This window comes from Mauremys reevesii, linkage group 1 (assembly GCF_016161935.1).
Source record: "Mauremys reevesii isolate NIE-2019 linkage group 1, ASM1616193v1, whole genome shotgun sequence".
NCBI classification, from domain to species: domain Eukaryota; kingdom Metazoa; phylum Chordata; order Testudines; family Geoemydidae; genus Mauremys; species Mauremys reevesii.
The window spans coordinates 129,293,370-129,308,048 of record NC_052623.1 but is presented as its reverse complement, the minus strand read 5'-3'; the positions used below and the strand labels follow the sequence as shown (position 1 = coordinate 129,308,048).

At 39.8% G+C, this 14,679-nt stretch overlaps 1 long non-coding RNA gene across 1 annotated transcript; it reads right to left on the bottom strand.

Annotated features, from left to right (window-relative positions):
- Positions 1-432: 432 nt before the first annotated feature.
- On the bottom strand, positions 433-14,175 carry LOC120390431. Its single transcript, XR_005591078.1, has 3 exons — positions 13,985-14,175; positions 12,232-12,594; positions 433-992 (listed from the first exon to the last, which is right to left on the bottom strand). It is a non-coding gene; the product is annotated as an uncharacterized LOC120390431 (long non-coding RNA).
- Between the last annotated feature and the right edge of the window lie 504 nt (positions 14,176-14,679).

Here is a 14,679-nt window from a genome sequence, read left to right as displayed (position 1 = left end):
AGTAGTTTTAGAAAGGCTCTAAGGGCTGGTAACTATAGAATGTTAATCACTTAGTCACTCTGAGGGAAAATTTGCTATGATCTGAAAGAATTTGTTGAGATTAAAACTCTAACTGTAAATTTAAGGACTGATTCAAAGCTCACTGAAGTAAGCAGACAGACTCTCACTGACTTTAATGAGCTTTAGATCAGGCCCATATTTTGCAAGATGAACTGTTCTTAGTAAAAAGTAGGGAAAATGCAATTGAATTAAGTCATTTATGGGGAGAAAAATACAAACAATGCCTGTGGTTTCTTTTTTCCTCCATGTGACCTGGAAAAATATTAAACCTTTTTTTCTGTATTATATATGAGAGCAATGCTTCTATTTTTTTAATCTGAGTTGTGTTATCTGGTGGGCAAAAAAAGAGGTGTGAATCCACTCAATGGGGCAGTTTACAAGTTCTTAAAATGTGAATTTATTTGACTTTGTTTGTAAACTTAAGAAGTGTATTCATAGTTTTACCATTTTTTTTAATGAGAAAGTGTTACATTCATTCTCATTTATCCTGTATTTCATACTTAGCATCATCTTGACAACATATTTGACCAACTGGAAAGTAGCTATCATTTAATTATCTCAATAATTCAAAGCATGACTACTAAATCTGATTTCAGGATATTTATCAATCAGTTCTAATTGTCAGCTTTTTGCAGGTTATAAATAGGCCAATTTTTCTTCTCTCTTCTGTTCTTTCTTTACATTTTTCTTGGAACAATTTTTTTAAGACTACAAACAATCATGTTGACGGCTAAGTGCTTGCTATTTATTATTAATATAGCATTATATGTATAAATGGTTCTTTATAACTACAAAAATATACACTATAAAAAAACAGAAAATGATCTAAGCAAGAAGAAACTAAGACAGTTAAGTCCTTTGCTGACAACTTCTCATCTGTGTATGACAACTTCTCATCTGTGTTCCCACGTTCAGTTGAGTGAAGTGGAGATCTATAATAGAGGAAACATCTGGATTACAAAACGTAATTCCCAAGTTAGATCACCACGAATCAGTAGTGGATGAAACACAAGATTCTTCTCAGTGGTGGAATGACTTAATCCTTTCCAACTAATATTGTAAAGGAGTAATCTCATTTGCTCATGTACGTGGAATGCCTTAAAATAATTAATTTTGTTTGCATTCATTACTTTTCCCTGTCTTTGATTTTGATCAGGACCAAAAGTTAAGCAGCAAATAAAACCCACTGTACATATAATGGGGAGCACCCACCAATATCTACTGTCTCCAAGCTGAACTCTTTGGTTCCAGTTCAGGGTGAAGGAGAAAGTCTGGCAAGCCTGGCTGGACTCATATCTTTGATAAACACGGTGGAAAGGAAATGAAGGACTTTATTATTCAATTCTGTTCTTGAACAGTGTCTCAGGTCACAAGAAAAGTATGCAAAGGGCGATGGTGTTGGTGTAGCCCACATGACTACATTGGGGAATAGGATGGCTCTACTTTCTTCACATTAAAAGGTATTTTTGTATCAATTGCTATAGTATTCTGCTCTCAGTTGAGAAACTATCCAACTTCACATCTGCCAAAAAATAGACTAGGGACACTGACGTAAAACCTCTTTTTTGCCAAAAGCTCTTCATCTTAGATACTACCATCTTTAAACTCTGCTGCTGCCAGGGTGAAACATTTGATAGCCTCTGAAGAGAGTCACATATAAGCATTAATCAATAGCAAACTGAATGCTTGACACAATTTTTTTCCCCCAACTATTTATTTTTGTAAGTGTTGAGAAAGAACTGTCACGGATTCAATTGACGGTGGATGCCTAGGAGGCCCTTGTAAAAGAGGAAAGGTCTGCTCATGAGTGAACTAATCAAAGAAAACGTAAAAGACTGCCTCTTGTTTGAAAAGGACTCTGAAATATTATAATTATTAGATTGATGGGCTGACCAAAATCAACTGAGGCTTATTTATTTTCAAAGTTTTGGCACAAAGAGACCTTAGAAAACTTTTAGGTCCCAGTATCTTCCAAAACACTGCAACTTGATAGCATGAGTAAGTTGGCGATACAAATGACTTCCACGTTAAGAATACATAAAATCATTTTATAGACATAAACACATTCACAAATCTGTACTCCTCCACTTCAGGGTTTTCTATGCACTTTGAATATGGGTGAAAAAGCTTACTTTTGTGTTGCTTAGACTAAGTAATTAGAAAGGAAACTGTCTGAGTGATTATGCAGAATTAATTTTTATCCACTAGCCTACAATGTTTCTACAGTATGATCAATATGCTGAATTGCATGTATGTCTGTGTTTCGTCGTCCTCATAATAGAATTTGATTTCTATAAGAGTTAATATTCTCCTGATATGCCCATCTTTGGCTCCATGTCTGTCTTTGGCTCCATTCTTTTCATCTACTGTCTTAAAAGATCAGCCAGATGATCAAGATAATTATTTCCTCCTTCACTGAAGAAATGTTTCACTCTTAAGCAAAAAAAAAAAAATGATGAAAGATAAGAAATGTAGGACTTCTGTTCAATGGAGAAGATCTGAAGGGATCAAAGGGAGATGTTGAAAGTTTATTTCCTTATTGCTCCACAAACCAGTGCTTTATCTTCTCATCATGCAGAACTAAATCACTGAATGTTTCCACTCCATTCCATTGATGATCAAATTGGTTTGTTCCTTTGTTTATCATTCTGACATGTCTATTCCTCTCAAACAGGTGGGATGTATGTGAGCACTTGATAGAAGACAAAAATGTGGTGGTCTGCAAAGAATTCAGGTATTCACTTGCCCTCACCTCACTGAGTAAATTAATTGAATGGCTCTTCCATAACTCTTCCTAGACTGGAGACAAGTAGGATCAAACTAGACTATTTGTTCTCCACACTTCTGAACTCTAAACTCTGGACTTTACATTTTTCTTAAAATGACAGTATCTTCCAGTGAGAAATCTCGGGTTACCTGTACCAAACAGTTACAGGATCACATTGAGTGATCAGGGAGGTTGAAGTGTTTTCCGACTGGTTTTTTAATGTTATAATTTTTGACATCTGATTTGTGTCCATTTATTTCTTTTTGAGTTTAAGCTCACCGAAGATTTCACTGTTAAGCCAAGCTGGTCGCCTGCCATATTTACTGTTCTTTCTGCATATCGGGATGGTTTGTTCCTGCGCCCTCAATAAGATTTCTTTAAAATACAGCCAGCTCTCCTGGACTCCTTTCCCCCTCATATTAGCCTCTCAGGGGATCCTGCCCATCAATTCCCTAAGGGAGTCTAAGTCGGCTTTTCTGAAGTCCAGGGTCCATATTTTGCTAATGTACTTTCTTCCTTTTGTCAGGATCCTGAACTCAACCATCTCATGGTCACTGCTGCTTAGGTTGCCACTCACTTCTACTTCCCCTACCAATTCTTCCCTGTTCGTAACCAGCAGGTCAAGAGGAGGACGGCCCATAGTTGGCTCCTCCAGCACTTGTACCAGGAAGTTGTCCCAACACTCTCCAAAAACTTCCTGGATTGTCTGTGCGCTGCTGTATTGCTCTCCCAGCAGATGTCAGGGTGATTGAAGTCCCCCATTAGAATTAGGGCCTGTGATCTGGAAACTTCATTTAGTTGTCCTCAGAAAGCCTAGTCTACCTCATCCTTCTGTTCTGGTGGTCTATAGCACACAACCATCACAACATCACCCTTGTTGCTCTTGCCTCTAAACTTAGCCCAAAGACTCTCAACAGGCTTTTCTCCAGTTTCACACTGGAGCTCTGAGCAATCATACCACTTTCTTACATACAATGCAACTCCTCCAGCTTTCCTTCCATACCTGTCCTTCCTGAACAGTTTATACCTATCCATGCAAGTGCTCCAGTCATGTAAACTGCCCCACCAAGTTTCTGTTGTTCCAATCACATCATAGTTCCTTGATTGTGCCAGGACTTCCAATTCTTCCTGCTTGTTTCCCAGGCTTCTTCCGTTCATATACGTGCACCTAAGATAACTAGCCAATTGCCCTACTTTCTCAGTATGAATCAAGAAGCTTCCCATCTTGTACCTGCCTCCTTGTGTTTCCTCCCAGTATCCCACTCCCCCACTTACCTCTGGGCTTAGGTCACTATCCCCTGGTGAACCTAGTTTAAGCCCATGATTAGGCTTATTCTCATTGAGCCAGATGAGATTACAAAGAAGTTTCAAAATTATAAAAGGGATGAACAAAGTGTAGGGAGAGAAGCTTGCATTGTAATGTCAACAACGTGTACATTAGTGAAGGGAGTAGTAACGGACATAAAGTGATGAATAGAGAAAAATAGGAAATTTGGGCAGAAATATTTCATGGAAAGGGAATAAATTGCTGGAGAAAGACTAAAGCAGTCAATAAACAGTGTGTGTAGGGGGGAGAAAGTATATTTTAGAAGAAGGAAACAATAGGGTAAAACTTTGAAATTTACCATTGGGTAAAATTTTCAAAAGCACCTTGTCAAGGCTGATTCCACACTCTGGTGCTGTAAGTGCAGAAGTGGGGCCCGCAAGGATTCTAAAAATTAATACTGGCCATTCCAGGCTTATATTAAACAACCAAGGTTGCAGCTTTTCTCTGACCTCGGATTGGTAAATGCTGCCACCACCCAAGTGCAAAACCCCTTTGAGAGCCCGGGAAGGCACACTTGGGAATTCCTTCCTGTGGGGTACCCTCAAGCCTGCCCCCCCATCTCTCTCTCTCTCTCTCACACACACACAGAAGAGCTGAGAAGAAAAAACAAGGAAATCAGTTGTTGCCACCAGCTAATTAAACATGTGCACAAACCTCTTAGGATAAAAAAATCCAATCCTGTTCTTAAAAAAGGTAAATTTTATTAAAAACAAAAAGAAAGAAAATACATCTGGAAACTCAGGCTATTGCTAGATTTAAAAAAACCACTTACAAGGATTAAGCATCAAGAATAAAGTTCTTGAGGTCCAGCTTAAAGGTTACAAGCAAAACAAAAGCATTTAGCGTTAGCACAGTGGAGTCCACAAGTCATAAAGAAATGAAAACAGATAAACCTCATCACGTCTTCCTAGACATTCTTGATCTACTTACATAACTGGGATTTCAAATGAGTAGTTTCTAGGGATGATACCAATGATTTTTCATACCTGGCCCCAAGTTTCTTACAGCACTGTTGCTCTGTGTTTGCTTCTCCCTGAGAACAACAGACAGACAAAAGGGGAGTCTTGTTTCAATTTTAAAAAGTTCTAGCCTTCCCATTGGATCTTTTGGCCAGGTGCCCACTCACTTCCTTTTACCTATGCATTGTAGGAACTTTTAATCCTTTACAGGTAAAGCAAGTAGAGAACAGCTATTAAGAGGGATTTTATAGCTAACTGGCTGGCTGGGTCCATAAAAAGGAACTTCCTCCCCGCCACCTTCATTTATCACACACCTAAATTCCATTTCAAAAGTTACTTAGGCACATAGGTTGGGATTCATAAAGTTACTTAGGCACCTAACTCCCACTGAAGCCAATGGGAGTTAGGCACCTACATCACTTTGTGAATCCCACCCTTAGGGCTTAATCCTGGAATGTTCTGAGTAATTTGGCCCTGATCCAGCATGCAAGTACTTTAATTGACGTCAAGTTCCTAAGTCCTATTTGAAAATGGGACTTAAGTGCTTTTGCAAATTTTACTCACAATATTTATTTGGATTTTCTCACTATTCACTTAGTGCAACTTCCAGTGATTCTAAAAGAATGATATCACGTAGCTATGCTGTCTACAATGACCTATACTGACTTAACCAAAAAGAAAATGCAGTAGAACATTACTCATTTGCAGTTCAGTAGTGCACACATTTTATGAACATCATTGGATGTAAACTCATGTTACATCCAATATCCACCTCTAATTGACAGAAGCAATTTCTTTAAGATTCTGGCACAATTATGAATATTGACAATAGGTGTGTGTTATAAGATTACAGTCAATTAATTGACTGTATTTACTATAAGAATGAATATTTCACAACAATGGCTTGAACCTGCTCCCATTGAAGTCAATTGCAAATATTTTGACTTCTATGGGTGCAGGATTGAACTCTCAGTAATAATATGTAGCACTTGTATAGTTCTCCTAATTTTCAAAATGCTCTTAACATTAATTGAGCCTTAAATTGCACCTGGGTTTTAAAAATTACTAGCCCTGCTTTGCTGATGAGGAGAGATTAAGGGCCAAATTTTGAAAACTGCATGTGGAAAAAATATGTATTGCACGTCCATTTTGCAGCTACCCTAATGGCACATACTAATTAGATATCTACTTATGTTGTCAGTCATTTTACATCTACCCAGATGTCTGCAGGTGTAAGCATTACATCTGTGAGAATAACCGATCTCTCCAGTTTGCTGGCAGTTCTGAAGATTTGGGGAAAAAAATGTTCTGTTCACATCAAATTAACACTGGAATTTTTGAGAATTTCCAGTGAGTTGGAAAAAGTCAGAAAAATGTTTTATGTCAGGTTGAACTAAACCTTTTTGTTTTACCCAAAACATTTCACGTTGTGCATTTGTAACAAAAGCAAAGGAAATGAAGGGCTATATTAAAAAAAAACTGAGGAGGGAGTGGTGGTGGTGGTATTCCCCTCCCTTCCCTTAGAGCCCTTAACCCTGTAGTAAGGGCTCTCACCCAGAATGTGAGCAACCCAGAGGAGAATCCCCACACCGGAACAGACACTGGAACACAAGTTTTCCCCCTCCCAGGTGAATGCCCTAGGATTTTTTTCTCACACTCTGGCCCAATGAATATTTGGGTTAAGAGCTCTGCCTCCTTTTGGTTTTGTGAATGGCACCTGAATCCCCCTGGTGAATCTAGCCTGAGCTATCTAAATGTTCAGCGTGGGAAATGTCAAAAAAAAAAGTTCTTATTTTCAACAAAAACTGTTTGCCAAAATCAACACAAATTCACCACATATTCTCTGCCAACTGTTCTGTGATTGGATACTTTAAAGACATACATCACACTTTCAGAACAAATTTTATAATCAATAAACATCATGATTAAAACGGTAGCTCCGATTGATGGAACAACAAGTAGTGTAAAAAGCTGTAAGGCCACTATTTGGTCTGTGATTGAAAAACATGTGTTGCATATTTAGAAAGTGATAAAATCAAAAGCACTGGCAAAAACATAAAAAAGGTCAGGAAATTAAAGGTGGAATCTGCATCCCGACAGAATGTCCTTAGGAGAATTCTGACATACTGTGGCCCCAATCCTGGAAACACACTGGAGTAGTCTCACTGGGTACTATGGGATTAACCATGTGCAAAAGCATTTGCAGGATTAGAGCCTATATTTGTGAAATCTAGCCTGCCAGGCAGTTTTTTTTTAATATATATAATTTACAAAGTATGCTTGCTAGATACATGGTGCTAGTTTACAGTATCATGACCCAAATTTTGCTTTTATTTACACTCGTGTAAATCAGAACTCGGTCAACTTCATTTTTATTTGTAGCAGTGTAAACAAGATCAGAATACGGGACAATATATTTTTTACATAGTGCAATTATGTTTCCTTTAAGGAAAACTAGAAAGAGTGTGTGTTACCAATGTACCATTTATCTCTTTAAAGATGTCTTTGAAACATCATCGTCAGGGAGTTTTAAAAATGTCTTCAAATGTCTTCCATCTTTTTTATGTCTCTGTGATTCTGAGAGAGAGTTTAACATCATTCCTCCACTTTCTCAGTCAAATGAAAGCTTCCAATAGCTTTCAATACCTGATTCTGACAGAGGGGTGGTTGTTTGTTGTAACTGAGTAGGCTTTTTTATGGGAACATTTATCTTAGCTTTCTACATGTAGGGAATTTACATGCACAACATTGGATAGATTGGAAATAAAGAAGAAAAGGTCCGGACTAGATATATTTGAAGTATAGACTTCAAGTTGAACTCTTTGCCATGTTTCATTGATTTGAAACAAGAATCCTTTTAATGTAGAAATAAATGCCTAGGAACAATGGTGAATTTATTAATCTTTAGAAAATCATTTCCAAGGATATACATAAACCTTAGTGTTTTGGTAAGATCAGAATCCTACAAGGAAAGGCTGGGAAGGACAACTTTGATTTCTTGCTCAGGCTGCCTCTTTTTGCCTATATATAAATTTAAAAAAAAAAACAGTTTGAGACCTACAGATTGGGATTTGCAGATCATTTCCTCATATGGAATACCTAAAGAAATATTTTGTGAGTTGTGAATCTGCCTGTATTTTAAAATATTCCTAAATAGCTAACTCACCTATTAGAATATTTAGCTTTGTAAGCCATGTCTACAGAATGATACCTTGCTCTTATTAGCCCTGATCCAACAAGATACTTAAGTATCTGCCTAATGTTAAGCATGTAGGTGCTTTGATTTTGAAGTACCTTGCTTGATTGGGTCATCCTGGAAAGCAACCAAGTGCAACAGCAGCAGAAGGACCACCTCGGGTAGTGGATAATGGGATCAGGAGAATTTTAAGACATGCACCTCCTCCCACCCCATATGTGAATGCGACAGGTTGGATTTTGAAGTTACACTGATTCATACCCACTGAGACTCTGGCCTTTTGTGTCTACTTTTAACAAGCTCTGTATTGTACTGGTCCATCGTGTAAGCAGAACACAATGGACTTCGAATTTTGAAACACAATAAAACAATTCCTTTGCATAACTCCAATTATCATCTCCCTCTGCTTTAAACAACCACATCAAAGAGAAGTTCATTAACTGGCAAAAAGGGGCCCATCTAAGTTCTTTCCTTAGAACTTAATTTCCATTTAAACAAAGATGTGATTTGTGCACATTGTAGCTCAGTAGCATAATACAGATGTAAGGATTAGGGAAGACAGGCAACAGGAAGATCCAAATATAGAAATCAAAACGATTCAACTTTGAATAGGTAGGTTACACCTGTCACCCTGTATTTTTCACAAAACTTAAACTGTGGGCCTAAACTGACCTGATAGTAACCCTCTAATCCTCTTACATTCTATACAATAAATTAGTTTGAAGAAATGTCTCATATATATATTACATTTCCATCTTTAAGTTAAAGTGCAACAATGAATGATTATGTTGAGGGAGGAAAATGTTATCCCTGTGTCTTGTTTTCCTTCCAAGTAGTTTTGAAACTAATTTCAATTAGATGGGGCACATTTAGAGAGAAGGTGTGTGACAGAAGTTAACCTAACAGTCTGCAATTTCCTTCTCATGTGTAAGATGCTGTGGGCTTATGTATCTTCTTGATCAAAAAGTTGTTGAAGGGATTTGTAATAGATATCGATCTGCTCTGTAATGTATGAATCCTGCATGTCGGCCTGATTATTGGGGTATACACTATATGACTATACTGGATTAAACCAGGTTGTTGGGAAACAAACAGGATGGCAAACCTATGATTCGAGATATGACACTCCTCAGCCAGCCCTTGAGGGAGGTTACAGGGCAATGGGAGAGCCATTATCCCTATGGAACCTGGCTCGACCTCCACTAAGCCAACCAACCTAGTTTCAGACAGCAGGGCCCAAAAACCTCTCAGGAACTGAGAGAACATAGAACTAGATAAACAGTGACACTCTTTCCAGGGGAAGGGTGTGGTTGCTGAGAAGCTGAACAAACTGATACACATACACACCCTAAGGATGTCTGGGCTTGCCTGGCCCATTATGACAGGATGGTATGGTTAGAGACATGCATATAAATGATCTATGGCTTAAAATTCTCTCTCTTTTGTTGTGATTTGTTCTTACTGTTAATATTAAACAATATTTTGATTTAAAAGGCTCCCTGGTCACTCTGTTCACCACTGGTCGCAGGTCATGAAAAGAAGAACCATAGATGCCTAGCCCAGTTGGACCTGCTGGGTTAATTCACAAAGTACCCTGCATGAGGACCCAGCCTGAGAAAGGGAGAATCACATGATTCCACCCCAGAAGCAATAAAGGCACAAGGCCTGATACCTGCAGGGATGCACTCAGAGAGACCTACTCTAGCTGTTACTTGGTCAGAGAGTCCATTTCCTTTCCCCTCTCCCCTCATATATGTACGTTTTGTTGGTTGGAGTTATCATTTGCTAAACAACGCTTGACTGTAATCTTACACTCTTTCAATTTCCCCAAGAAATGATATTTTAGGAAATTATATTCCCTGGACTTCGTTGATAGGGTGACCAGATGTCCTGATTTTATAGGGACAGTCCCGATATTTGTGGCTTTTTCTTATATAGGCACCTATTACCCACCACACTCTGTCCTGATTTTTCATACTTGCTATCTGGGCACCCTATGCATTGATGTATCTAGTGATGGCTGTCCCAGAGATAGTATTCGAACAAGAGCAACATGTTCATTAGCTACATCTTCATTTGTTTCCTTTCTGCTTCTTTTCTCCTGTTTCTTCTATATGCTTGTTTTTATAAGGCTCAATTGTACCAGCTTCCTGTTGGGGGCAGTGTAGAGTCACATTGCTCTAAGGGTGCCCTGAGAGGAATTCTCTTCAGTCCCTCATCCTCCCCTAAGCATACCCAGATCAATATATAGAGGTAGCAGAGCCATGCCCCTCCCCCCCTTCCTCTCCATGCCCCCTTTGGTGTACTGAATCCCATGGAGCAAGCAGAGGGAGTTTATCTGTACAATAGCTGCACTGCAAGGGGAAGTCTTTGCTCCCTCTGGAGCAGCTGGGCACAGTCTAACCCACAAAAGCAATGTCTACACTACACACCACTGGCGAAGGCATGTAGTGTACATGTAGCTACACACTGCAGTGAAAAGCACACCACATCCACACTGCGACATGTAGCTACACATGTCAGTGAAAGACTTTGGCAGCAGGGAAAGGCTTGAGCAGCTCCCTGCTGCTGGAGCCTTTCACTGTGGCAAGGAGAGGCTCTGGCAGTGGAGAGGTAGCCTTTCCCCACTGCTTTCCCCCTGCCAGAGCCTTTCCCTATTGCCAGAGTCTTTCCCTGTGGTGAGAAATGCTCCAACAGCAGGAAGTCTGCAGGATACTACGCTGCTAAAAATAGCAGTGTAGACAGGGAGGCATGGCTTAGAAGAGCGGCAAGCTGTCAGGTATGTATTCTGGTACATACTCTCACTCTTCAGACATGTCTTTGACTCTTAACTTTACTTGCCTCACCATCTGCAATGCAACTTTATCCATGCTGGGGGGCTACGAGATATTTACACTATGCACCGCTGAAAAAAGCACTCAGTGTAGATGCACACAATGAAAAACGGAGTTAAATTGGGGGAGAGAAGAAGAAGGTTGCGAGAGAGAGAGTGCTTTTTAAATGTAAGGTGTTTTAAAAATACAGGGACAAAAAGAATGAAAACCTGCCAAATGGTAAAGGATGAAACTGGTAATGGAATAATATGTTTGTGCATTTAAGAGAAAGTATGACAAGCACTGAAGAGTTTTATCATTTGTTTTATAAAGTACTTGACAGTGTCCTTCTAACATGAATCTGGCCAGAGTAATTACTAGATTTCTTCAGCACTCACAGTAATGTCAGCCCCTTTGCCTGGATGAGGAGGAGCACTGCGCATTCCATCTTTCTAGAGGGATGAACTCATTCTGTTCATGCATATGCTTTCTTTTTGTCTCCTCCAAGCAGTTAAGGGTCAAATAAAAAGCACAAATGTTCTTCCTGTGCTTTTTTTCTCCCCTGCCTTTGAAACTGTTGGAACCTCTCTTCGGATTCAGTGTTGTAATGATCCTCTGCCAAAGAACAGGTCAGTAATTTGCCCATGCTCTTTTTATCTAACTTAATCCCCCTGACAGGCACAAATCCAACTCCTCACGAAGATCTGCATTAAACAAGTCTGCCCCATTTTCAGTCAGGTGAACATCATCAACTTGATGGAATAGTCCAGGGTAATTGCTCAGGCATGACTTTACCGCTTCCAGTGAAATACCATATCTAATAACCTTGGCAGCAAAGGGTGCTGCTTGTTGAATTCCATTCTCACCAGGTGGATTACAGCAGTCCCCTTAGTGCTTCTCCATTTTTGCTCAAATAGCAAGGCTAATTATAATACCCTGAAGGACAAAAAGCTCTGTTGCAGTTCTGCAAAGAATCCCGTATTAATCCGTTGGTACCTGGCTTTGTGAAATGTACCTGTGTGTTCTTTAATAAATGGTCCACTAGGCATTAGTTGATCCTACTGTGCACCAAAAAAAATAAATAAATAAAGTGTCCACCAAGTACTTACTGAAGTAATTTCTGGTTCAAATGGTTGAGGACTCAACTTTCTGCATAAAGAATAACCTGAACTCTCATCCTGCTAATGTCTGGAAAGTCTTGTGCAGCCACAGCATATGGTATAGTGACAAGGTGAAGTCCTTGATGGCTGCAGAATTGTTAGATCAGCACAGTCATGGCATGCAAGGAAAGTATGGCAGCTGATATACCACGTAAGGGGATACAGCATGTGTATTTTTCTGGGTCCATCCAGTTCTGTGAAAAATGTGAGACAGGGAGCAGAGTCATACTTCCACTTTCTCTCCATCCATTTTGGGGTGGCCAGAGGTGGTGTGCAGTCTTTATTCTTTGAGGAGTACAAGCACTGTGCATTCTGAAAATCAAGGGGCATTCAATGTTATCAAACCCTCTTTCTCCAAGGGCAGTATTGTAGACAAATTTCTGGAACAGAAGCTGCAAAGCCTGAGGGACACTACACAGAGCAGCTATTTCAAACATGGAGCCAATATAATTAACCTCCCTTTATGGGTGGCCTATAACCTCCCATACTCAGACTAAAGATAAAGCAGCAATGCCTGGGTGAGGAAAGAATACTCACTGTGGGCACAGAGCCAGAAAGGGAAAGAAGGGAAATAGTTGGTGTGCAGCAGGAGAAAGATTTATAACTTTTCAAAAACAAAGCCTCTTCCAACAAATGTGAGTGCATAATCCAAGAGAAACCATTTGTTTGATCAATATATTTGGATTCTATCATTAGAGTCAGGCCATTAGGTCAACCCTCTTTCCCTGTCCAATCAGCTAATATCACTTGAACTCAATGTGCACTGCTACAGACTCGGGACCGAATGGCTAGGCAGCAGTTCTGCAGAAAAGGACATAGGGGTTACATTGGATGAGAAGCTGGATATGACTCGACAGTGTGCCTTGTTGCCAAGAAGGCTAATGGCATTTTGGGCTGTATAAGTAGGGGCATTGCCAGCAGATCGAGGGATGTGATCATTCCCCTCTATTCGACATTGGTGAGGCCTCATCTGGAGTACTGTGTCCAGTTTTGGCCCCACACTACAAGAAGGATGTGGAAAAATTGGAAAGAGTCCAGCGGAGGGCAACAAAAATGATTAGGGAGCTGGAACACATGACTTATGAGGAGAAGCTGAGGGAACTGGGATTGTTTAGTCTGCAGAAGAGAAGAATGAGGGGGGATTTGATATCTGCTTTCAACCACCTGAAGGGGGGCCCCAAAGAGGATGGATCTAGACTATTCTCAGTGGTAGCAGATGACAGAACAAGGAATAATGGTCTCAAGTTGCAGTGGGAGGTTTAGGTTGGATATTAGGAAAAACTTTTTCACTAGGAGGTGGTGAAGCACTGGAATGAGTTACCTAGGGAGGTGGTGGAATCTCCTTCCTTAGAGGTTTTTAAGGTCAGGCTTGACAAAGCCCTGGCTGGGATGATTTAGTTGGGTTTGGTCCTGCTTTGAGCGGGGGGTTGGACTGGATGATCTCCTGAGATACCCTCCAACCCTGATATTCTATGATTCTATGCTTTTAGTAAACCCATAATTATACCCTGGTAGGCTGTTTTCATCTCTGTGTAATTAACACATAGCAATAACTTATCAGGAGCTGGATTTTGTGAGCATGCAGAGGGATTATTCCCCACCACCACAAATAAAATCTCCTGGAAGTAACTGAAGTCCAGGATACAGCAAACAATGCCAGGTGAAGTCAGGACCTTCCTTTCATTGGAAAAGGTCACCTTACCTTGTTTGAAAATCCATTCAGCTGGGAGCAACAGCTTCTTACTTTTCTAGGTTTCCTGCCTATTAAGACTCTCTCTCATTAGTAGGGAAAACCTACTGAGCAGTGAAACAACTCCAAAAACTAGCATGTTTACTAAGAAAACTAGCCAAGAAATCCTGGGCAGGAACTGCAGGGTGGCCTACTGCACTAGCTTTGCCCTTTTCAGTGGGGGAGCTGAACAAGCTTCCTTTTCATTCTACTAATGAAACCCAGGTGAATGCATCATGCGGTCATGTAAAAGATACTAATTAGTTACTTCTGTTCAATACTGACCTGAGAATAAAGGAACCAAACCTCTTAGCTCTTTAACACACTGAAAAGAACACTACAGGTTTTAAGGTTTGGTAAAGATGTGCATTTTTTTCACTAGAGCAATATAAGGGACCTTGTTAAATCCCCATGATTCCTAAATAATACTAAGCTATTTCTAAAGTACATCTAAGCAGTAACTTTCAAATAGCTTCCTAAAGGGAGGAAATGAACAGGGTTGATATTAAGAGTTGCTACAGGGTATTAGCTGGCACTTCTGAGAAAATGATGGGTATGTGCATCTTTCTTCTGCAGTAACTGCTTCTGTCTAGAGACCATTTGGAGTAAAAAAATCCCACTCTTGGATTTAAAAATAAGGCAAATATGACTGGATACCCAGTAAAAGT